Here is a 24,576-nt window from a genome sequence, read left to right as displayed (position 1 = left end):
TTGTATTTAGCTATTTTTCTGCCATTTATGGCTTCATTATTTTTCTTAATTCAGCCCCAAAGTCACACATAAGCAATGTTAACACAATAGTCCTTCAACTAGGTTCAATGTTCTCCAATTACAAGATAAGTGTAGCAATACAACTATCAAACTCAAAGCTCGAACTAGTATTAAAGAGAAATAACTAAGTATCAGGTTTGATATCTTTCGGCATTTGGTCACAACTGAAACTACGCTTATCGGATTGGGGTACACTTTATGCCGTTTCTAAGCTGAGACAGAGAACTACATTTTCTAGGGTCAAAATGTGCAATTTCAGAGAAAACAGAACACTACCTACGCAATAGAGCATTTGGCAGTCAGGGGTATTTTAATCATTTCACATGCTACAGTGCTACGATTGAACTGAAATTCTATAGACAGATTTTTAACTCCATTCCCTAAAATTTTTATGTTTTGATATAAACCTGATTCGGTCTCTATCATGGACGAACATGTAGGTCAGAAACATGGCAGATTCTACTATAATTGCTGGAATTTGATGATTAAATGCTTGAAATAACATTCATGTCTTGAATCACCACCCCTAAGTCCTTATCCAAGCTCATCAACATCATATACTAGATAAACAACCATAATCAAGGCTGAAAATTGCAAACTCTAACTAAACATTCCACTATATCATCACAACTAGGAATTCAACCATCAAAATCCAAGATTAAGAACTTCTATCCCCAACTATAGCAAAATTAACAAGAGTAAAGTAAAGTCAAGCATGATACCTTCCCAAAACCCCTTGTAAGTGAGAAACAAACCACTTTCTCCTCAAATTTTCAGCATCCCTAGTTTTCCAAGCACCAAAAGGAAAGGTTAATCGGTTTAGTTTCATCGATTCCGCTCAAACAAGCTTGATTAAAGGTGGAAATTGCAAGTTTCTCTCTTGTTTGTTTTTCTCTCTTGAAGCTTGGCCACAAGAAGAAAATGGAGCAGAATGGAAGCCAAGAGAAAGATAAGAAGAAAGAAAATTGGTTTAGTCAAAGTTTGGTAGATTTTCGCCAAGTGTCATCGTAGGATTAAAGCTCAATTTTTTTCCTCTTTTCTTTGGTTAAAAATTGTGGCTGGTTTAAGAGATATTTTAGGGTTAATTAGCTGAAATAAAAGCAAGGATATTAAGGTAATAAAATAGTGTTCAAATGGTGCATTCAATCGGTAGCAAACAGTGCACGTCGGTTCGATCCGTTTTTTCCTAACTCGCGCGTACTAGTGGTTTCATTTAGGATTCACTCACTTATTATTAACACTTCTAATCACACACTTTTTTTTATATAAAACTCACTCTTAACTACCAAAAATTTGATACACATACCTCACTAAGTAATCATATGGCCAAAATACGCGGAAACCCTAATTTACCCGAACTCTAAAACTAAGGGTAACACTCTTAAATCTCTTATTCATTGCAACTATTGAGGGAGTAAATGAGTAGTAAAACTATCATAAGTAATTGAGTCAAAATAAAAGACAATTTTAAGAAAATATAAGGGATTTATAAGAAAATATAAGCAAATTATCGAGTCATCACACACTCTTCTTCTTACACAAAATCCAGGGTGTCGCATTCTCCCTTTCTTAAAAGAATTTCGTTCTCAAAATTCATATATTTATTCGTAAAAAACTCAGGTCTCATCATTAGCTAAATTTTTAACTAGACAATAGAAAATATGAATCGCACCTTCTACCGCTGTAGACGGGTTAAGCACTGAATGGTGGTTTAAAGTATATCCTGTGGCAGGCACTCTGGGTTTATTTCCTCCCACATTTGGTTATTTAGGGTTTAACTTGAGGGAACAGGTTGCAACCTGATGCTCAACACTACCACACCGTAAACATTTTCAAGTCTTTCTCCAATAATTATCCTCAGTATGATTAGTTTTTCCACAATATCCATAAGATAAGCGATCGATTGAGGTTTGATCTCCTTGTAAGACACCTCTCAGTTGTTCTCCTCCACCTGGGGCTTCTCTCGGAGTAACTCCCTTGGATGTCTCCGAAATTCTCACACATCCAACTCCTCGACCCACATTAGAGAGTGGCATACGTAGATCCTCCTGTTCTTGCCCTTGGTCTCCACTAGACGCGCCTTTCTTTTTTGCATGAAAATCCTTCACTTGTGCCCTTGCAATCTCTATCCTCTGAACTTTCTCAAGAGTCTCCGTGAATGTATTAATTTGTGCCGTTGCTAAAGCCTCTTCTGGAATCTCTTCATATTTCTTTTTCAGTTCTATATTCTTGTGTAGCAGTTCAATTTTCTCCGCATATTCTTGTTTCCATTATCCTTCATAATAGTCTGTCAATTTTTTTTGAAATTCTACCTCCATCCGAAGGGTGTCTATTTCATTATGCATACCTTCCAAATTTGTCATATCACCAATTTCCTTAAGGTCAAATGACAGCCTGCCATGAAAATGAACAGATCAGAATGAATAACCAATCACAATTGGAAACTCTAGCCATATCACTCTTTCATTCTTTTGTTTATAAGTTATCCAAGAAGTATGAATTTTAACTATACTCTACTGAGGTTGATAAGAAATCTAAACATGAGTACTTATTTTTATTCTTTGATCCTTTCACGAGAATTATTGTCATCACTTATCCATGAAATAAAATGTAGATTTATATTCCTTTAGTAGAAATCCACACCCTAACTCACTCTCTCTTATACACTTACTTATAAACTCATTCAAGAAGGAACTATAACTTCTAACCCCTCAATAGTGCCTTTCCATCATCCATCTGGGTGGTTGTCCTAATTCCGCCAAAATTCATGTGCAAGTGTAGAACTTACACTTTTGTCTCCAAATGTTAATTTTAGTCCCTAACTTTTGATATTTACAAAACAAATGGATAATATTAATATCTTTTCAAGAAATACTTTCAGTTATGCAGCAATTTGATTCTAAAAACAAGTGCAATTGAAAGAAGACAAAGGTTGTTGAAAGCTGTCGGACGGTTGGATCGGATGTTCGATAATCATTGCGCAACTTCGGATGCATGAAGAACTCCATCACCGGAAGTCCAAAGGAATAAGACATTCTCTTGGCTCACTAACCTCGATCGGATGCAAGCATTGGACATTCGATAGGATCGTTCAAATTCGACAAAACCTGTCAGACGCTCACAAAGATAATACCGGACGTCTGATAGAATTGAAAAAGATTTTGCAAACTCACTACCTGCTATCGGATGCCTGCTTGGGTAGTACCGGACGTTCGATACTCCAATGGCTAGTTGACTGTTCAGCTATTTTCTATCCGTTGGAAGCATTAATGAAGCACTTTTTTAGTTTCCTATAAATAGAGTATGATCAGAATTTTCAAATAACCTTTACACACTGAAGATACAAAAGATCTAGAGTAGTTTTAGTGACAAAACACTCTCCAAGGAAGATTTATAGTCTTAGTGGTGTAAGGTTCATTATAAGTTTTTCATTTGTGAGTGAATATTTCATGAGTGTAACTCTGTGAGGGTTGTCTTGAGGGATAATAAAACTTCCTAACTTGATCGGGTAGAGTTCGAGGTAAGGAGGAGATGAACCTTCCTTTGTACACAAGAATGATTGTAATTCATCAACTTGAAAAAACTTGTTTAAATTAATCTACAAGCTCAAGAGGAGTTGGGTAGTTAATTGGTTTGCAATTCTTTCCTTTTTATTTACTTATTGTTATGTTTGTGATCTTTATATTGTTTATCTCTTCTACTTCTTTCAAGTGAGTTTGTTCATTCATTAATTGATTTATTGTGTGATCATTTAGAAAAGAGGGTAAATTTCATATTGAACAAAAAGTGCCCATAACTTAATTAGATTTTTAATCAACCTAGTTCACCCCCTCTTAGGTTGTTTTCGATCCTTACAATTGGTATCAGAGCTTGGTCTCCTTGAGATTAAGCTCAATCTATTTAGAAGTAAAAATGACAACCAATAATGCCATATTTTTTGAAGAATGTTCTGTCATCACACCACCTATGTTTAATAGGTCAAATTATGTGAGTTAATCAATTGATATTAAATTATGATTTATTATTAGTGAAGGTCTATATGATGCCTCTCTTATAGATGAAAATACTCATAGATCTAAACAAAAAATAAGAAGTGAACTGACTACTGTGGATGGAGATCATCTCACCTTAAATGCAAAAACAATAAATGTGTTATATTGTACTTTAGACTCAAATGAATCTATTAGAGTCAAAAGTTGTAAGTCCGCTAAAGAAATTTGGGACAAACTTAGAGAAATCCATGAAGAAAGTGAGAATGTGAGAGAACAAAAGAAATCTATTCTGGTTACTAAATATGAATCGTTCAAGATGGAATCTCATGAAAATATTGATGAGATGTAACGTAGATTCAACGACCTTATTAAGGATTTAGAGGTATTGGAAAAGAAATATTCTTTAGGTGAGAAAAATAGAAAAATTCTGAATGCTTTATTTCAGGATTGGGAGAATAAAGTTACTGCAATTGAAGAAGCTAGAGATCTAAATTCCTTACTTATTGAATCTCTTATTAATTCTCTAATATCTTATGAGTTAAAACTTAAATCCAAAGTGTAAGAGGAAGAGGATGCGAAAGTAAGAAGGAACATTACTCTAAAGACATCTCATGATGAAGATGATTCTGCCTCTTTAGATGGAGAAGATGCGGAAGTTGATGATAGTGATCTTGCTCTCATCACAAGAAGTTTCAACAGGATCCTCAACAAAAGGAGATTTAGAAAAGGAGAACCTAGCAATTCAAATTTTAATTAATTCAATAATGCAAGAAATAAAGGAAAGTATGAGGCCAACAGCAAGTAAAGTGACAAATGCTATGAATGCAGCCAACTTAGACACTACATCAGTAAGTGTCCAATAAAGAAGAGGAAAGTTGAAAAAAAATCAAGATTCAACAACTTCTAATTCACATGAAATGAGTGTAACTCCGATAGTGAAATTGAAGAGGAAGAAAAATCTGCTCAATTGGCTTTCATGGCCAATGAAAATGATGAGATAATAACTTGTAACTCTCAATCTGATAGTGATGATGAAACTGATGATGATCTTGAATCTTTCATTAAAAAATTACATGATAGTTTGAAAGAATCTTATGTTAGAAACAAGAAATTGAAACACAAAATTAGTTTTCTTCTTCAGGACAATACACGCCTTTTTCAAGAAAATAAGAATTTAAAAACTGAAAATGATTTCTTGAAAAAGAATGAGATTGATTTATAAAATAAACTTGATAGAAAAACAAAGTTTTGTGAAATGTTCAAAGAGGAACAAGGTGATCTGAAAAAGAAGAATGGATAATTTAAATGATTTACTCCAATATAAGAGACAAAACTGCTTTCAAGAAAATGGAACAAAATCTCATTTTGACACTTATGAGAAGAAGATAAATTCTACTGCAAATGATTTTGCTGTTTATAAGAGAAAACAAGTAAGATTTATTAAACCTGTTCATGTAAATAACTTTTTGATTATGTATAATTTTTGTTATAAAAAAGGTCATATAAAAAATGATTGTTATGTGAGAATGAACATGAGAAAATGCATGAAATGCATGTGGATGGTTAGACATGATGCTAACTCTCAAGCACCCAAAAATTAAAAGGTACCATATATTAGTTTTTGAACTCTTGAATAGGTGAATCTGGTGAACATTACTTAGGAATCAAAGTAGATGCTCAAAATACATGACCGGTGATCCATCACATTTTATCAAATTCAAGCCAAATTCTAGTGACAAAGTGACATTTGGAGATGACATGAAAACTAAAACAATTGGAGTAGGAGATATCGGTAAGATCGGTGAGATTCTTGTTCATAATATTTTTTGTAATTTTTTTTTTTATGTTTCTGATGTTTTGAACTGAGTTTTTCTTGATATTTTTGAATCTTACTGAATTTTTATGATGACACAAAGGGGGAGAAATGAATGATGCTGATCTAATGATGATTTATTTTGATAATTATTTTGATTGTTATTTCTTTGTTTGATACTTCTTTTGATATCAATTCTCTGTGATATGTTGGCAAATGTTAGTATGTTGGTGATTGTTGAATTCTGATATCATTTCTCTGGAATACTGGAGTCTCTATTATTGTTGTTGGATTATTATTGCTGATTTTTATTCTCATTTTATGATAACAAAAAGGGGGAGAAATGGATGTTATATGAAAAGGGGAATTTTCTGAGATTATAAGTTTAGCACATAAAAATTTTTTTGATGCATTGAGTGAGGGGGAGCTTTTGGCTCAATTATTTCTTCCTCCATCCATTATTTTGTCATCATCAAAAAGGGGGATATTGTTAATTTTAGTCCCTAACTTTTGATGTTTACAAAACAAATGGATAATATTAATATCTCTTCAAGAAATACTTTCAGTTATGCAACAATTTGATTCTAAGAACAAGTGCAATTGAAAGAATACAAAGGTTACTGAAAGCTGTCGGACGTTTGGATCGGACATCCGATAATCATTGCGCAACTTCGGACGAATGAAGAACTCCACCACCGGACGTCCAAAGGAAATAAAACATTTTCTTGGCTCACTGACCTCGATCGGATGCAAGTATCGAACGTCTGATAAGATCGTTCAAACTCGACGAAACCTGTCAGACGCTCACAAAGATAATACCGGACGTCCGATAGAATTGAAGAAGATTTTGCAAACTTACTACCTGCTATCGGACGCATGCTTGGGTAGTACCGGACGTCCGATACTCCAACGGCTAGTTGACTGTTCAGCTACTTTCTATTCGTTGGAAGCATTAATAAAACACTTTCTTGGTCTGCTATAAATATAGCATGGTCAGAATCTCTTTGCATACCGAAGATACAAAAGATCTAGAATAATTTTAGTAAGAAAACACTCTCCAAGAAAGATTTGTAGTTTTAGTGGTGTGGATTCATTGTAAATTTTTTATTTGTGAGTGAATATTTCATGAGTGTAATTCTGTGAGGGTTGTCCTGAGAGATAGTAAAACTTCCTACCTTGACCGAGTAGAGTTCGGGGTAAGGAGGAGGTGAACCTTCCTTTGTACACAAGAGTGATTGTAATTCATCAACTTAAAGAAGTTTGTTTGAATTAATCTACAAACTCAAGAGGAGTTGGGTATTTAATTGGTTTGCAATTATTTCCTTTTTATTTACTTATTATTACGTTTGTGATTTTTACATTGCTTATCTCTTCTATTTCTCTCAAGTGATTTTATTTATTCTTTAATTAATTCATTATGTGATCACTTAGAAAAGAGGGTAAATTTCATATTGAACAAAAAATACCCATAACTTAATTAGGTTTTTAATCAACCTAATTCACCCCCTCTTAGATTGTCTTCAATCCTTACACCAAAAAATTCATATATAATTCAAAATTTAAATAGAAATCAAAGTCAAGTTCCAATGCTGTATTGTAGAAGGGTAGAAAATAGAAAAAATACTCAAGCAAGAGTTAAAACAAGTTCAAAAGAAATTCATGTATAACCGTAATCAAATCGTAATAAAATAATAAAAACAAGAAATAAGAGTACATAGGTACAGGAGAAATAAAACAAACTATAATACTAGCGCCTTAACCTTCGCAACGATCACAAATCTAGCTATCATCTACAGAAACCCTAACCAGACGTACACGAGACTAATCCACGACAACACTCACTAATCCACTTTTCTTAATAAATTCAATCTCAAATCCATTACTAGAACCTTTCACATCTTAAATTTTACTATCCAATTTTATCTTAAGTTCAATCAAGATATCGACCCTTATTCTAGTATTCTCCAATTTTGGTACTCAAATACAAGAATTCGAAACTAGGAGAATTCACATCACCACCCCCAAGTCCCTATCCAAACTTATCAACATCATATACTAGATAAACAACCATAATCAAGACTGAAAATTGCAAACCCTAACTAAACATTTCACTATATCATCACAACTAGGAATTCAACCATCAAAATCCAAGATTAAGAACTTCTATCTCCAACTTTAGCAAAATTAACAAGAGTAAAGTAAAGTCAAGCACGATACCTTCCCAAAGCCCCTTGTAAATGAGAAACAAATCACTTTCTCCCCAAATTTTTAGCACCCCTAGTTTTCCAAGCACCAAAAGGAAAGGTTAATCGGTTTAGTTTCGTCGATTCTGCTCAAACAAGCTTGATTGAAGGTAGAAGTTGCTAGTTTCTCTCTTGTTTGTTTTTCTCTTTTGAAGCTTGGCCACAAGAAGTTTCTATCATCTACAGAAACCCTAACCAGATGTGCACGAGACTAATCCATGACAACACTCACTAATCCACTCTTCTTAATCAGTTCAATCTCAAGTCCATTACTAGAACCTTTCACATCTTGAATTTTACTATCCAATTTTATCTTAAGTTCAATCGAGATATTGACCCTTATTCTAGTATTCTCCACTTTTGGTACTCAGATACAAGAATCCGAAACTACGAGAATTTACATCTCAGGCCGTACGCTCCCAAGTACAAATCTTCTAAGTTTAACATTTCTACCTAACATACATATTTATTTACCTTAAGTATTGTGATAAAAGTTTTACGCCTATTAATTTCAAAATTCACAACTTATGCTCATGAAGAGCACTTAGTCCTTTATACTTATTCATATAATTGGGACCATATCATCACTTGGCCCAATCTCACCTCGCACAGAAACCACGCAAAACAGCTCTGATACCATCTGTGACGACTCCTCCTCGCCCTAGGGCGTACTCTAGGGTTTAGCGAACCGTCTGTACAACTCTCGCCAGAACTCATTCATTTACTGGAAAAAAAAATAACTTACAACCATAGAAAGGAAATAAAATAACAATTTCTAAGCTTAAAATATACATCAGTATTTAAATCCAGCTCCAAGGTTCATATATGCCCAATACACAAAATATTTCAAAATCCAAATACATCCAACTCTAGTTAAGCACTAACACGAGTACAATCGCAAAAATTTAAAAACTACCAGACTTTGATAGCCTTTACCAATCCCCACGCCCTTGCTCGTATCCCCTGTAAAAAAAACAAATATCATAGAATGAGCTAAAACTCAGTGAGACTCCAAAACATCATGTAGACGCAAATAACAAGTTGACTAAGATTTAAAATCACATGTATTAAAATAGCAAGCTCATGAAGCCAAGAAATTGAGTAATAACGCTTTGTAAAATCAATCACTGGATATTTAACATGTCACGTAAAAAGATACAGTCGCTATTTCAAAATAGCTCTACCATAACTTGATCAAATAGTAGTTGACACTCTGTCAACTTTCAAATAGAGTAACCCGTCCAATAGAGCCCCTCTTGACGCCAACTCGTCCACCATTCAACCCCCTTACCAGGCCCGAACGTTCAGATAAACACGTGTGGTAATACTCGAGCATACCAATTAGTCGGGGAGGTATCACTCCACTCGACAAAACAAGAGACCCAGGGTTTGTTATCTAATCGACCAGGCCCTTGCCGGCTCGATTCGATTAACTAGTTTCAGGGTTTGGAATTCCAGAGTGCTCACGCATATACAAGTATATCAAATCACGTGCACTCAAGGTACATCAATAAATCATGTTTTGGACAAGTGCGATAAAGTACACCCTTGTCCGTTTAAACAAGTCAAATGTTGTTCAAGCATATTGGTAAAACATGTAACACAAGTATCAAGTACAAACATGTACTTAGAAGCACTCACCAAAGATCTAGTGCTTTTCAATGTCACGTTCAGGTGCAACTCCTTGGATGGAGTCCGAATCTGCGATAAAATATTATTCAAGAGTTTAAAATCAATTGGAATTTGAAACATAGGAGTTTCGCTTTAAGAAAATCAAGTAAATGAAACTCATTTAAATAGTATTCAAGTTTCTCATTAAACTCTAGAAAATTCATGCTCGTCCGTTTAGTTTCGATAAAGAAGTGATTTAGACTTTTGAAGTCTCACTTGGTATAAAAGATCAAGAAAATCATATTTATTTGGGTCGCTACTTTCACTTTTTAAAGGGTACGAGTTTCGGTAAAATATCAGCTTATATACCTTGACTAAAGGAAATTCGACTACTATAGATGATCCAAGTCCAATTCGACCTCAAAACTCCGCTCAAGTCGCGAGTACCTAAGACTAACCGTCAAGGGAAAATTTGGGCGGCATGCCCTTTGTATTTAGTTATTTTCCAACCATTTATGGCTTCATTATTTTTCTCAATTGAGCCCCAAAGTCACACATAAGCAATGTTAACACAATAGCATTTGAACTAGGCTCAATGTCCTCCAATTACAAGATAAGTGTAGCAATACAACTATCAAACTCAACGATAAAACTAGTATTAAAGAGAAATAACTAAGTATCAGGTTTGACATCTTCCGGCATTTTGGTCACAATTGAAGCTACGCTTATCGGATTGGGGTACACTTTATGCCGTTTCGAAGCTGAGACAGAGAACTACATTTCTTATGAAGGCATCAACATCTAGTTCATGCATTTTTAGGGTCAAAATGTGCAATTTCAGAGAAAATATAACACTGCCTGCGCAGTAGGGCATTTGGCAGTCAGGATATTTTAGTCATTTCATATGCTACAGTGCTCCCGATTGAGCTGAAATTTTACAGGCAGATTTTTAACTCCATTCCCTACAATTTTCATGTTTTGACCTAGATCTGATTCGGCCTCTATCATGGATGAACATGTAGGTCAGAAACATGGCAAATTCTACTACAATTGCTGGAATTTGATGATTAAATACTTAAAATAACATTCATGGCTTCAATAACCATCCCCAAGTCCCTATCCAAGCTCATCAACATCATATACTAGATAAACAACCATAATCAAGGCTGAAAATTGCAAACCCTAACTAAACATTCCACTATATCATCACAACTAGGAATTCAACCATCAAAATCCAAGATTAAGAACTTCTATCCCCAACTTTAGCAAAATTAATAAGAGTAAAGTAAGGTCAAGCATAATACCTTCCCAAAGCCCCTTGTAAGTGAGAAACAAACCACTTTTTCCCAAAATTTTCAGCACCCTTAGTCTTCCAAGCACCAAAAGGAAAGGTTAATCGGTTTAGTTTCGTCGATTCCGCTCAAACAAGCTTGATTGAAGGTGGAAGTTGCTAGTTTCCCTCTTGTTTGTTTTTCTCTCTTGAAGCTTGGCCACAAGAAGTTTCTATCATCTACAGAAACCCTAACCAGACGTGCACGAGACTAATTCATGACAACACTCACTAATCCACTTTTCTTAATAAGTTCAATCTCAAGTCCATTACTAGAACCTTTCACATCTTGAATTTTACTATCCAATTTTATCTTAAATTCAATCGAGATATCGACCCTTATTCTAGTATTTTCCATTTTTGGTACTCAGATACAAGAATCCGAAACTAGGAGAATTCACATCTCTGGCCGTACGCTCCCAAGTGCAAATCTTCTAAGTTTAACATTTCTACCTAACATACATATTTATTTACCTTAAGTATTGTGATAAAGGTTTTACGCCTATTAATTTCAAAATTCACAACTTATGCTCATGAAGAGCACTTAGTCCTTTATACTTATTCATATAATTGGGACCATATCATCACTTGGCCCAATCTCACCTCGCACAGAAACCACGCAAAACAGCTCTGATACCATCTGTGACGACTCCTCCTCGCCCTAGGGCGTACTCTAGGGTTTAGCGAACCGTCTGTACAACTCTCGCCAGAACTCATTCATTTACTGGAAAAAAAAATAACTTACAACCATAGAAAGGAAATAAAATAACAATTTCTAAGCTTAAAATATACATCAGTATTTAAATCCAGCTCCAAGGTTCATATATGCCCAATACACAAAATATTTCAAAATCCAAATACATCCAACTCTAGTTAAGCACTAACACGAGTACAATCGCAAAAATTTAAAAAGTACCAGACTTTGATAGCCTTTACCAATCCCCACGCCCTTGCTCGTATCCCCTGTAAAAAAAACAAATATCATAGAATGAGCTAAAACTCAGTGAGACTCCAAAACATCATGCAGACGCAAATAACAAGTTGACTAAGATTTAAAATCACATGTATTAAAATAGCAAGCTCATGAAGCCAAGAAATTGAGTAATAACGCTTTGTAAAATCAATCACTGGATATTTAACATGTCACGTAAAAAGATACAGTCGCTATTTCAAAATAGCTCTACCATAACTTGATCAAATAGTAGTTGACACTCTGTCAACTTTCAAATAGAGTAACCCGTCCAATAGAGCCCCTCTTGACGCCAACTCGTCCACCATTCAACCCCCTTACCAGGCCCGAACGTTCAGATAAACACGTGTGGTAATACTCGAGCATACCAATTAGTCGGGGAGGTATCACTCCACTCGACAAAACAAGAGACCCAGGGTTTGTTATCTAATCGACCAGGCCCTTGCCGGCTCGATTCGATTAACTAGTTTCAGGGTTTGGAATTCCAGAGTGCTCACGCATATACAAGTATATCAAATCACGTGCACTCAAGGTACATCAATAAATCATGTTTTGGACAAGTGCGATAAAGTACACCCTTGTCCGTTTAAACAAGTCAAATGTTGTTCAAGCATATTGGTAAAACATGTAACACAAGTATCAAGTACAAACATGTACTTAGAAGCACTCACCAAAGATCTAGTGCTTTTCAATGTCACGTTCAGGTGCAACTCCTTGGATGGAGTCCGAATCTGCGATAAAATATTATTCAAGAGTTTAAAATCAATTGGAATTTGAAACATAGGAGTTTCGCTTTAAGAAAATCAAGTAAATGAAACTCATTTAAATAGTATTCAAGTTTCTCATTAAACTCTAGAAAATTCATGCTCGTCCGTTTAGTTTCGATAAAGAAGTGATTTAGACTTTTGAAGTCTCACTTGGTATAAAAGATCAAGAAAATCATATTTATTTGGGTCGCTACTTTCACTTTTTAAAGGGTACGAGTTTCGGTAAAATATCAGCTTATATACCTTGACTAAAGGAAATTCGACTACTATAGATGATCCAAGTCCAATTCGACCTCAAAACTCCGCTCAAGTCGCGAGTACCTAAGACTAACCGTCAAGGGAAAATTTGGGCGGCATGCCCTTTGTATTTAGTTATTTTCCAACCATTTATGGCTTCATTATTTTTCTCAATTGAGCCCCAAAGTCACACATAAGCAATGTTAACACAATAGCGTTTGAACTAGGCTCAATGTCCTCCAATTACAAGATAAGTGTAGCAATACAACTATCAAACTCAACGATAAAACTAGTATTAAAGAGAAATAACTAAGTATCAGGTTTGACATCTTCCGGCATTTTGGTCACAATTGAAGCTACGCTTATCGGATTGGGGTACACTTTATGCCGTTTCGAAGCTGAGACAGAGAACTACATTTCTTATGAAGGCATCAACATCTAGTTCATGCATTTTTAGGGTCAAAATGTGCAATTTCAGAGAAAATATAACACTGCCTGCGCAGTAGGGCATTTGGCAGTCAGGATATTTTAGTCATTTCATATGCTACAGTGCTCCCGATTGAGCTGAAATTTTACAGGCAGATTTTTAACTCCATTCCCTACAATTTTCATGTTTTGACCTAGATCTGATTCGGCCTCTATCATGGATGAACATGTAGGTCAGAAACATGGCAAATTCTACTACAATTGCTGGAATTTGATGATTAAATACTTAAAATAACATTCATGGCTTCAATAACCATCCCCAAGTCCCTATCCAAGCTCATCAACATCATATACTAGATAAACAACCATAATCAAGGCTGAAAATTGCAAACCCTAACTAAACATTCCACTATATCATCACAACTAGGAATTCAACCATCAAAATCCAAGATTAAGAACTTCTATCCCCAACTTTAGCAAAATTAATAAGAGTAAAGTAAGGTCAAGCATAATACCTTCCCAAAGCCCCTTGTAAGTGAGAAACAAACCACTTTTTCCCAAAATTTTCAGCACCCTTAGTCTTCCAAGCACCAAAAGGAAAGGTTAATCGGTTTAGTTTCGTCGATTCCGCTCAAACAAGCTTGATCGAAGGTGGAAGTTGCTAGTTTCCCTCTTGTTTGTTTTTCTCTCTTGAAGCTTGGCCACAAGAAGTTTCTATCATCTACAGAAACCCTAACCAGACGTGCACGAGACTAATTCATGACAACACTCACTAATCCACTTTTCTTAATAAGTTCAATCTCAAGTCCATTACTAGAACCTTTCACATCTTGAATTTTACTATCCAATTTTATCTTAAATTCAATCGAGATATCGACCCTTATTCTAGTATTTTCCATTTTTGGTACTCAGATACAAGAATCCGAAACTAGGAGAATTCACATCTCTGGCCGTACGCTCCCAAGTGCAAATCTTCTAAGTTTAACATTTCTACCTAACATACATATTTATTTACCTCAAGTATCTTGATAAAGGTTTTACGTCTATTAATTTCAAAATTCACAACTTATGCTCATGAAGAGCACTTAGTCCTTTGTACTTATTCATATAATTGGGACCATATCACCATTTGGTCCAATCTCACCTCGCACAGAGACCACGCGAAATAGCTCTGATACCATCTGTGACGACCCCACCTCACCCTAGGGCGTACTCTAGGGTTTAGCGAACCGTCTGCACAACTGTCGCCAAGACTCATTCATTTACTAAAAAAAAAATAACTTACAACAATAGAAAGGAAATAAAATAACAATTTCTAAGCTTAAAATATACATCAATACTTAAATCCAACTCCAAGGTTCATACATGCCCGATACACAAAATATTCCAAAATCCAAATACATCCAACTCTAGTTAAGCACTAACACGAGTACAATCGCAAAAATTTAAAAAGTACCAGACTTTGATAGCCTTTACCAATCCCCACGCCCTTGCTCGTATCCCCTGTAAAAAAAACAAATATCATAGAATGAGCTAAAACTCAGTGAGACTCCAAAACATCATGCAGACGCAAATAACAAGTTGACTAAGATTTAAAATCACATGTATTAAAATAGCAAGCTCATGAAGCCAAGAAATTGAGTAATAACGCTTTGTAAAATCAATCACTGGATATTTAACATGTCACGTAAAAAGATACAGTCGCTATTTCAAAATAGCTCTACCATAACTTGATCAAATAGTAGTTGACACTCTGTCAACTTTCAAATAGAGTAACCCGTCCAATAGAGCCCCTCTTGACGCCAACTCGTCCACCATTCAACCCCCTTACCAGGCCCGAACGTTCAGATAAACACGTGTGGTAATACTCGAGCATACCAATTAGTCGGGGAGGTATCACTCCACTCGACAAAACAAGAGACCCAGGGTTTGTTATCTAATCGACCAGGCCCTTGCCGGCTCGATTCGATTAACTAGTTTCAGGGTTTGGAATTCCAGAGTGCTCACGCATATACAAGTATATCAAATCACGTGCACTCAAGGTACATCAATAAATCATGTTTTGGACAAGTGCGATAAAGTACACCCTTGTCCGTTTAAACAAGTCAAATGTTGTTCAAGCATATTGGTAAAACATGTAACACAAGTATCAAGTACAAACATGTACTTAGAAGCACTCACCAAAGATCTAGTGCTTTTCAATGTCACGTTCAGGTGCAACTCCTTGGATGGAGTCCGAATCTGCGATAAAATATTATTCAAGAGTTTAAAATCAATTGGAATTTGAAACATAGGAGTTTCGCTTTAAGAAAATCAAGTAAATGAAACTCATTTAAATAGTATTCAAGTTTCTCATTAAACTCTAGAAAATTCATGCTCGTCCGTTTAGTTTCGATAAAGAAGTGATTTAGACTTTTGAAGTCTCACTTGGTATAAAAGATCAAGAAAATCATATTTATTTGGGTCGCTACTTTCACTTTTTAAAGGGTACGAGTTTCGGTAAAATATCAGCTTATATACCTTGACTAAAGGAAATTCGACTACTATAGATGATCCAAGTCCAATTCGACCTCAAAACTCCGCTCAAGTCGCGAGTACCTAAGACTAACCGTCAAGGGAAAATTTGGGCGGCATGCCCTTTGTATTTAGTTATTTTCCAACCATTTATGGCTTCATTATTTTTCTCAATTGAGCCCCAAAGTCACACATAAGCAATGTTAACACAATAGCGTTTGAACTAGGCTCAATGTCCTCCAATTACAAGATAAGTGTAGCAATACAACTATCAAACTCAACGATAAAACTAGTATTAAAGAGAAATAACTAAGTATCAGGTTTGACATCTTCCGGCATTTTGGTCACAATTGAAGCTACGCTTATCGGATTGGGGTACACTTTATGCCGTTTCGAAGCTGAGACAGAGAACTACATTTCTTATGAAGGCATCAACATCTAGTTCATGCATTTTTAGGGTCAAAATGTGCAATTTCAGAGAAAATATAACACTGCCTGCGCAGTAGGGCATTTGGCAGTCAGGATATTTTAGTCATTTCATATGCTACAGTGCTCCCGATTGAGCTGAAATTTTACAGGCAGATTTTTAACTCCATTCCCTACAATTTTCATGTTTTGACCTAGATCTGATTCGGCCTCTATCATGGATGAACATGTAGGTCAGAAACATGGCAAATTCTACTACAATTGCTGGAATTTGATGATTAAATACTTAAAATAACATTCATGGCTTCAATAACCATCCCCAAGTCCCTATCCAAGCTCATCAACATCATATACTAGATAAACAACCATAATCAAGGCTGAAAATTGCAAACCCTAACTAAACATTCCACTATATCATCACAACTAGGAATTCAACCATCAAAATCCAAGATTAAGAACTTCTATCCCCAACTTTAGCAAAATTAATAAGAGTAAAGTAAGGTCAAGCATAATACCTTCCCAAAGCCCCTTGTAAGTGAGAAACAAACCACTTTTTCCCAAAATTTTCAGCACCCTTAGTCTTCCAAGCACCAAAAGGAAAGGTTAATCGGTTTAGTTTCGTCGATTCCGCTCAAACAAGCTTGATCGAAGGTGGAAGTTGCTAGTTTCCCTCTTGTTTGTTTTTCTCTCTTGAAGCTTGGCCACAAGAAGTTTCTATCATCTACAGAAACCCTAACCAGACGTGCACGAGACTAATTCATGACAACACTCACTAATCCACTTTTCTTAATAAGTTCAATCTCAAGTCCATTACTAGAACCTTTCACATCTTGAATTTTACTATCCAATTTTATCTTAAATTCAATCGAGATATCGACCCTTATTCTAGTATTTTCCATTTTTGGTACTCAGATACAAGAATCCGAAACTAGGAGAATTCACATCTCTGGCCGTACGCTCCCAAGTGCAAATCTTCTAAGTTTAACATTTCTACCTAACATACATATTTATTTACCTCAAGTATCTTGATAAAGGTTTTACGTCTATTAATTTCAAAATTCACAACTTATGCTCATGAAGAGCACTTAGTCCTTTGTACTTATTCATATAATTGGGACCATATCACCATTTGGTCCAATCTCACCTCGCACAGAGACCACGCGAAATAGCTCTGATACCATCTGTGACGACCCCACCTCACCCTAGGGCGTACTCTAGGGTTTAGCGAACCGTCTGCACAACTGTCGCCAAGACTCATTCATTTACTAAAAAAAAAATAACTTACAACAATAGAAAGGAAATAAAATAACAATTTCTAAGCTTAAAATATACATCAATACTTAAATCCAACTCCAAGGTTCATACATGCCCGATACACAAAATATTCCAAAATCCAAATACATCCAACTCTAGTTAAGCACTAACACGAGTACAATCGCAAAAATTTAAAAAGTACCAGACTTTGATAGCCTTTACCAATCCCCACGCCCTTGCTCGTATCCCCTGTAAAAAAAACAAATATCATAGAATGAGCTAAAACTCAGTGAGACTCCAAAACATCATGCAGACGCAAATAACAAGTTGACTAAGATTTAAAATCACATGTATTAAAATAGCAAGCTCATGAAGCCAAGAAATTGAGTAATAACGCTTTGTAAAATCAATCACTGGATATTTAACATGTCACGTAAAAAGATACAGTCGCTATTTCAAAATAGCTCTACCATAACTTGATCAAATAGTAGTTGACACTCTGTCAACTTTCAAATAGAGTAACCCGTCCAATAGAGCCCCTCTTGACGCCAACTCGTCCACCATTCAACCCCCTTACCAGGCCCGAACGTTCAGATAAACACGTGTGGTAATACTCGAGCATACCAATTAGTCGGGGAGGTATCACTCCACTCGACAAAACAAGAGACCCAGGGTTTGTTATCTAATCGACCAGGCCCTTGCCGGCTCGATTCGATTAACTAGTTTCAGGGTTTGGAATTCCAGAGTGCTCACGCATATACAAGTATATCAAATCACGTGCACTCAAGGTACATCAATAAATCATGTTTTGGACAAGTGCGATAAAGTACACCCTTGTCCGTTTAAACAAGTCAAATGTTGTTCAAGCATATTGGTAAAACATGTAACACAAGTATCAAGTACAAACATGTACTTAGAAGCACTCACCAAAGATCTAGTGCTTTTCAATGTCACGTTCAGGTGCAACTCCTTGGATGGAGTCCGAATCTGCGATAAAATATTATTCAAGAGTTTAAAATCAATTGGAATTTGAAACATAGGAGTTTCGCTTTAAGAAAATCAAGTAAATGAAACTCATTTAAATAGTATTCAAGTTTCTCATTAAACTCTAGAAAATTCATGCTCGTCCGTTTAGTTTCGATAAAGAAGTGATTTAGACTTTTGAAGTCTCACTTGGTATAAAAGATCAAGAAAATCATATTTATTTGGGTCGCTACTTTCACTTTTTAAAGGGTACGAGTTTCGGTAAAATATCAGCTTATATACCTTGACTAAAGGAAATTCGACTACTATAGATGATCCAAGTCCAATTCGACCTCAAAACTCCGCTCAAGTCGCGAGTACCTAAGACTAACCGTCAAGGGAAAATTTGGGCGGCATGCCCTTTGTATTTAGTTATTTTCCAACCATTTATGGCTTCATTATTTTTCTCAATTGAGCCCCAAAGTCACACATAAGCAATGTTAACACAATAGCGTTTGAACTAGGCTCAATGTCCTCCAATTACAAGATAAGTGTAGCAATACAACTATCAAACTCAACGATAAAACTAGTATTAAAGAGAAATAACTAAGTATCAGGTTTGACATCTTCCGGCATTTTGGTCACAATTGAAGCTACGCTTATCGGATTGGGGTACACTTTATGCCGTTTCGAAGCTGAGACAGAGAACTACATTTCTTATGAAGGCATCAACATCTAGTTCATGCATTTTTAGGGTCAAAATGTGCAATTTCAGAGAAAATATAACACTGCCTGCGCAGTAGGGCATTTGGCAGTCAGGATATTTTAGTCATTTCATATGCTACAGTGCTCCCGATTGAGCTGAAATTTTACAGGCAGATTTTTAACTCCATTCCCTACAATTTTCATGTTTTGACCTAGATCTGATTCGGCCTCTATCATGGATGAACATGTAGGTCAGAAACATGGCAAATTCTACTACAATTGCTGGAATTTGATGATTAAATACTTAAAATAACATTCATGGCTTCAATAACCATCCCCAAGTCCCTATCCAAGCTCATCAACATCATATACTAGATAAACAACCATAATCAAGGCTGAAAATTGCAAACCCTAACTAAACATTCCACTATATCATCACAACTAGGAATTCAACCATCAAAATCCAAGATTAAGAACTTCTATCCCCAACTTTAGCAAAATTAATAAGAGTAAAGTAAGGTCAAGCATAATACCTTCCCAAAGCCCCTTGTAAGTGAGAAACAAACCACTTTTTCCCAAAATTTTCAGCACCCTTAGTCTTCCAAGCACCAAAAGGAAAGGTTAATCGGTTTAGTTTCGTCGATTCCGCTCAAACAAGCTTGATCGAAGGTGGAAGTTGCTAGTTTCCCTCTTGTTTGTTTTTCTCTCTTGAAGCTTGGCCACAAGAAGTTTCTATCATCTACAGAAACCCTAACCAGACGTGCACGAGACTAATTCATGACAACACTCACTAATCCACTTTTCTTAATAAGTTCAATCTCAAGTCCATTACTAGAACCTTTCACATCTTGAATTTTACTATCCAATTTTATCTTAAATTCAATCGAGATATCGACCCTTATTCTAGTATTTTCCATTTTTGGTACTCAGATACAAGAATCCGAAACTAGGAGAATTCACATCTCTGGCCGTACGCTCCCAAGTGCAAATCTTCTAAGTTTAACATTTCTACCTAACATACATATTTATTTACCTCAAGTATCTTGATAAAGGTTTTACGTCTATTAATTTCAAAATTCACAACTTATGCTCATGAAGAGCACTTAGTCCTTTGTACTTATTCATATAATTGGGACCATATCACCATTTGGTCCAATCTCACCTCGCACAGAGACCACGCGAAATAGCTCTGATACCATCTGTGACGACCCCACCTCACCCTAGGGCGTACTCTAGGGTTTAGCGAACCGTCTGCACAACTGTCGCCAAGACTCATTCATTTACTAAAAAAAAAATAACTTACAACAATAGAAAGGAAATAAAATAACAATTTCTAAGCTTAAAATATACATCAATACTTAAATCCAACTCCAAGGTTCATACATGCCCGATACACAAAATATTCCAAAATCCAAATACATCCAACCCTAGTCAAACACTACCGCGAGTACAATCGCAAAAATTCAAAAACTACCAGACTTTGCTAGCCTTTACCAATCCCCACGCCCTTGCTCGTATCCCCTGTAAAGAAAACAAATCTCATAGAATGAGTTAAATCTCAGTGAGGCTCCAAAACTTCATGCAGACGCAAATAGCAAGTTGACCAAGATTTAAAATCAGATGTATTAAAATAGCAAGCTCATGAAGTCAAGAAATTGAGTAATAACGCTTTGTAAAATTAATCACTGGATATTTAACATGTCACGTAAAAAGATACAGTCACTATTTCAAAATAGTTCAGCTATAACTTGATCAAGTAGTAGTTGACACTCTGTCAACTTTCAAGTAGAGTAACCCGTCCAGTAGAGCCCCGCTTGACGCCAACTCGCCCACCATTCAACTCCCTTACCGGGCCCGAACATTCAGATAAACACGTGTGGTAATACTCGAGCATACCAATTAGTTGAGGAGGTATCACTCCACTCGACAAAACAAGAGACCCAGGGTTTGTTATCTAATCGACCAGACCCTTGCCGACTCGACTCGATTAACTAGTTTCAGGGTTTCTGGAATTTCAAAGTGTTCACGCATATACAAATATATCAAATCATGTGCACTCAAGGTACAGCAACAAATCATGTTTAGGACAAGTGCGATAAAGTACACCCTTGTCTGTTTAAACAAGTCAAATGTTGTTCAAGCATATTGGTAAAACATGTAACACAAGTATCAAGTACAAACATGCACTTGGAAGCACTCACCAAATGTCTAGTGCTTTTCAATGTCACGTTCAGGTGCAACTCCTTGGATGGAGTCCGAATCTACGATAAAATATTATTCAAAAGTTTAAAATCAACTGAGATTTGAAACATAGGAGTTTCGTTTCAAGAAAATCAAGTAAATGAAACTCGTTTAAATTGTATTCGAGTTGCTTATTAAACTCTAGAAAATTCATGCTCGCCCGTTTAGTTTCGATAAAGAAGTGATTTAGACTTTTGAAGTCTCACTTGGTATAAAAGATCGAGAAAATCATATTTATTTGGGTCGCCACTTTCACTTTTTAAAGGGTACGAGTTTCGGTAAAATATCAGCTTATATACCTTGACTAAAGGAAATTCGACTACCATAGATGATCCAAGTCCAATTCGACCTCAAAACTCTGCTCAAGTCGCGAGTACCTAAGACTAACCGTCAAGGGAAAATTTGGGCGGTATGCCCTTTGTATTTAGCTATTTTCTAGCCATTTATGGCTTCATTATTTTTCTCAATTCAGCCCCAAAGTCACACATAAGCAATGTTAACACAATAGCACTTGAACTAGGCTCAATGTCCTCCAATTACAAGATAAGTGTAGCAATACAACTATCAAACTCAAAGATAAAACTAGTATTAAAGAGAAATAACTAAGTATCAGGTTTGTCATCTTCCGGCATTTTGGTCACAACTGAAGCTACGCTTATCAGATTGGGGTAAACTTTATGCCGTTTCGAAACTGAGACAGAGAACTACATTTCCTATGAAGGCATCAACATCTAGTTCATGCATTTTCAGGGTCAAAATGTGCAATTTCAGAGAAAACAGAACACTGCCTGCGCAGTAGGGCATTTGGCAGTCAGGATATTTTAGTCATTTCATATGCTACAGTGCTCCCGATTGAGCTGAAATTTTACAGGCAGATTTTTAACTCCATTCCCTACAATTTTCATGTTTTGACCTAGACCTGATTCGGCCTCTATCATGGATGAACATGTAGGTCAGAAACATGACAAATTCTACTACAATTGCTGGAATTTGATGATTAAATACTTAAAATAACATTCATGGCTTCAATAACCACCCCCAAGTCCCTATCCAAGCTCATCAATATCATATACTAGATAAACAACCATAATCAAGGCTGAAAATTGCAAACCCTAACTAAACATTCCACTATATCATCACAACTAGGAATTCAACCATCAAAATCCAAGATTAAGAACTTCTATCCCCAACTTTAGCAAAATTAACAAGAGTAAAGTAAGGTCAAGCATGATACCTTCCCAAAGCCCCTTGTAAGTGAGAAACAAACCACTTTCTCCCCAAATTTTCAGCACCCCTAGTCTTCCAAGCACCAAAAGGAAAGGCTAATCGGTTTAGTTTCATCGATTCCGCTCAAATAAGCTTGATTGAAGGTGGAAGTTGCTAGTTTCTCTCTTGTTTGTTTTTCTCTCTTGAAGCTCGGCCACAAGAAGAAAATGGAGCAGAATGGAAGCCAAGAGAGAGATAAGAAGAAAGAAAATTGGTTTAGTCAAAGTTGGGTAGATTTTTGCCAAGTGTCATTGTAGGATTAAAGCTCAATTTTTTTCTTTTTCCTCTTTTCTTTGGTTAAAGATTGTGGCTGGTTTAAGGGATATTTTAGGGTTAATTAGCTGAAATAAAAGCAAGGATATTAAGGTAGTAAAGTAGCGTTCAAGTGGTGCACTCAATCGGTAGCAAACGGTGCACGTCGGTTCGAGCCGCTTTTCCCTAACTTGCGCATACTAGTGGTTTCATTTAGGATTCACTCACTTATTATTAACACTTCTAATCACACACTTTTTCTTATATAAAACTCACTCTTAACCACCAAAAATTTAGTATACACACCTCACCAAGTGATCACATGGTCAAAATACGCGAAAACCCTAATTTACCCGAACTCTAAAACTAAGGGTAACACTCTTAAATCTCTTATTCATTACAACTATTGAGGGAGTAAATGAGTAGTACAACTATCATAAGTAATTGAGTCGAAATAAAAGGGAATTTTAAGAAAATATGAGGGATTTATAAGAAAATATGAGCAAATTATCGAGTCGTCACACTCTCTTCTTCTTACACAAAATCCGGGGTGTCGCATGACTTGCTCCAAGTGTCACCAAAAAGGCCACACTAAAAAAAGATGTAACTGAACAATCAAGGAGATGATAGCGGTCAAAGAAGACCACTTACAGGTGCGAAAAATGTAAGGTGCTTGGTCACAATGCCAGAACCTGTCCAGTGGTTGCTAGAGAAAGTGAAAATGCTCAGGAAGTTTCTGGTATGGTTTTAACTCACTTCTTTAGGATTGCACATTACTTGTTACCTCATCTACTACTAACCTTGGATGTTTTTGTAGATCCTACTATGATTGGAAACACTAGCATACCACAAGAAAATGAGATAGTGCAAGAATCTGTCAAATGTATGTTTAGATTGCTTATTTTGTAATCTTAGTGCAATAACGCCTATTTCTTTCTTTTCTCATATTAGTACTAATGTTCTTGTTGTTTATTTGGTTATTGAACGAAATGCAAGTTGCTGAAGTGTCTGAACCTTTCAAACCTAAGGCTAAAAGCAAGTCTAAACGAATCGGAAAGAGGTATGTCCGGCATTGGTTTAAAAATTAAAAGGAATGTCTGAATTTGACTTGTGTTTGAAAATTTTTTGAAAGAAACTAATAGAGTTTGACTTGAAATTTCAGATGTATATTAATGAAAAGTTTGGCTTGGCTTGTTAAAGTATCGGGTTCAAGCACATATCATTAAAGCTTGGCTTGGCTTGAAATTTTAATTTTATATAGAGATTTTCACCCTAATTTGTTACTTTTTCCCTTTTTGTTCTCTAATATCCAAGAAATCCATTATGATGAATTAGGGATGTGATTAAAATCAATTATATTTATTCAAGAGACAAGACTATTATATGCTTGCTTTTTTAGAAGATAAACAATACAGTGGAAGGAAATGAACGGAGTTAAAGAAGAAAAATATAGGTATATTTTTATAAAATTTACTTGCCTGTTCCTAAACATGTCAAGTTGGACAA

The sequence above is a fragment of the Coffea arabica genome, chromosome 7c, assembly GCF_036785885.1.
Source record: "Coffea arabica cultivar ET-39 chromosome 7c, Coffea Arabica ET-39 HiFi, whole genome shotgun sequence".
Taxonomy (NCBI): domain Eukaryota; kingdom Viridiplantae; phylum Streptophyta; class Magnoliopsida; order Gentianales; family Rubiaceae; genus Coffea; species Coffea arabica.
Note: the sequence above shows the minus strand (reverse complement) of the source record.